At 46.2% G+C, this 2,437-nt stretch overlaps 1 long non-coding RNA gene across 1 annotated transcript in view; it reads right to left on the reverse strand.

Moving 5' to 3' along the window:
* LOC115029234 overlaps positions 1 to 2,437 on the reverse strand; it is an 11,047-nt gene that overhangs the window by 4,498 nt on the left and 4,112 nt on the right. The window contains exon 3 of the long non-coding RNA XR_003834788.1: positions 1,483 to 1,612. This is a non-coding gene — a long non-coding RNA (uncharacterized LOC115029234). The remainder of the gene's footprint in view (positions 1 to 1,482; positions 1,613 to 2,437) is intronic.

Consider the following 2,437-nt stretch of genomic DNA (forward strand, 5'->3'; position numbering starts at 1 on the left):
TTCTTTGAGAAAATCAACAAGATAGATAAACCCTTAGCCAGACTCACTAGAGGGCACAGGGAAAGCATCCTAATTAACAAAATCAGAAATGAAAAAGGAGGTCATGAATGTATTATGCACATATTTGCACCCACCCACATCTCTGTGCAGCATTTTTTACCCATGTGTTAGAACTTAAACCTGACAGTGACTGGGAACTTGGGAAAGCAATTACACTTCAGAAAAGGCCCAGCTGGAAGAGGCCACACTGTAGCAGAGTCAGAAGATAGGGATAATCCAGATGTCAGGGCGAGGTCTTGAACTAAGGCACAGGATAGGGAGGGATAGGCACCCTCAAGCCCAAGGAACCTTTTCAAAAGGAGGATTTAAGAGTCAAAGTTCTACTTTGAGATGGTGCGGCTGAGGTGCCTTTGAGACTGTCAAGACACATCTGAAACAGGGAATCTCAGCCTCCCTGGGCAGCTGGCAGAGATGGAGCTGAGAAGGGATTTGAACGACATTTGTCAGTCTCTAGTGGCCGGTGATGTCATGACATTGACTCTCCTCCTCGGAAAGATGGAGATGTCTATCAAAGGAGGACCCGGAAATCCTAACCTTGAGTTGTGATGGGCAGAGAGAAACCAGAGAAAGGGGAGCCAGGTGAAATGGCATTAGAAGAGCTGAGAGGGGAATGCAATTCTCACAGAAATGTTGACAATCAGAAGTGGTCTCCGCAGTTGAACAATTCCCCAAATCTGCCTGTGATTCCAGACCTGTCACTTGGAAGACACGAACTGGAAACCTATCCCTACTGGCCGCTGAGGTAGTAAGCACCAAAGCCCAGTCTCAGCAGACACTTAGCAGCTGAGATTTAGCAGCTGGCTGGGAGATGGCTCAGCACGTAAGAGCACTTTCCAACAAGCCTGTGGACCTGAGTTCAATCCCTGGAAGCCGCCTGGTACAAGAAGAGAACCAACTCTTGAGAGTTGTCCTCTGACCTCTGCACTGTGTACCACCCCCGCCCCCACGCGCACAGCAGACACGAAGCTTAGCAAGGATAGGACGCATAATAAATGATTGGCGAATGAGCGAATGCTTTCAAAGAAGTCACAGGGTAGCACAGGCTTTTTCCATTTGTGCATTGCACACGTAAGTCATGAGACTGCTCAGTGTGCCCCTTTGACTCATTACATTGCTTCAGATTTTAAAAATAATCTGATGTCTCCCGTGGTGCTACACAGTCTTGCCTCTCCTGTGGAAGGGCTGTTAAATTTGACAACTTAAAATTCAGGGGCTTACGGTTCCAGAATATTCCCTGACGTTCTAAGGTTGAGTTTAAAAGCACCACTTGAGGTGCATCGTGTTCTTCAGGGTGTCAGCAGCCTCCTTCACTGGCCCATACTTCTTCCAACTCTGCTGTTCTATCGGCAACTTCCTGTCCATCTGGGAGTCATTATTTCCGAGACCTGCACTTAAGTAAGCTGGAATAATGTCAACACGTACCTTTCCTGCTAATTAGCAGTGGTGGCTGGATCCTCTTCTTAAATCGGGCTCAAGTTGCCAATCAAGAAAGCCATGCAAAGCCATAAAATAATAGGTCACCAATACAATTTCAAAGGTCTGAAAACTTTTACTGTGGAAAAAAAATATTAACAAAACTGAATTAATGTGGTAATCATCTTCAAGGCAAAAAGTTTCCCACATGTTTAAATAATTAAGACAATTAGACAACTGTAAACCAGGCTTTCAAGTCTGTGGTTCTTTAGAGTAGGAAGGCTCTGCTGTAAACTGGATTTATTAACCAAGGTCGCTCATTCAAGCAGGGCATAAAGTCTGTAGACAATGTCACCTGCTGAGAGACCCTTCATGCCCTTGTTTTGTTTTGTTTTGTTAAGTGACAAAAGAATTAACTGAATTCATCTGGAAGAGCCTTGCCCCTCTTCTTTAGGGAAGCCTTACCCTTCAATCCACCCCACTCCTTTGTGGTAGCCATGTTCTTTTCCGTGTCTTCTCACTTGCTCTGTCCTGCAGGGCTTAGCCCCTTGGTAAAGAGCTTACAATCACGACATTTTATGCGTTTCTGTGGTTATTTCCCGGGTGCCTCGCACAGGCTTCATCTCTGGCGCTCACTCTTCCTTAAGGCCAAATGGAAGGTTAGCTTCATTTCCCACAGTGCCTTAATCAGGACCCCTGGGGTTAATTTTCTAAGGCTCTCAGCTGTTTGGTTAAACATGGCGTTGCTTTGAAAGTATGTTTAAGTCAGTAGAAACCGAGTAAAGCTTTTATGTCAGGTGGGCCTTGTCCAGTGAAAGCCAGACCTGGAGAACGGAGGGTCTGAGGGTCTCTGAAGTGGAAGGAATCCTACTCAGACTTGCAACACGGACACCCTGCCCTGTGAGAGAGAGAGAGGAGAGAGAGAGAGGAGAGAGAGAGAGAGAGAGAGAGGAGAGAGAGAGAG

The sequence above is a fragment of the Mus caroli genome, chromosome 14 (genome assembly GCF_900094665.2).
Source record: "Mus caroli chromosome 14, CAROLI_EIJ_v1.1, whole genome shotgun sequence".
Lineage (NCBI taxonomy): Eukaryota > Metazoa > Chordata > Mammalia > Rodentia > Muridae > Mus > Mus caroli.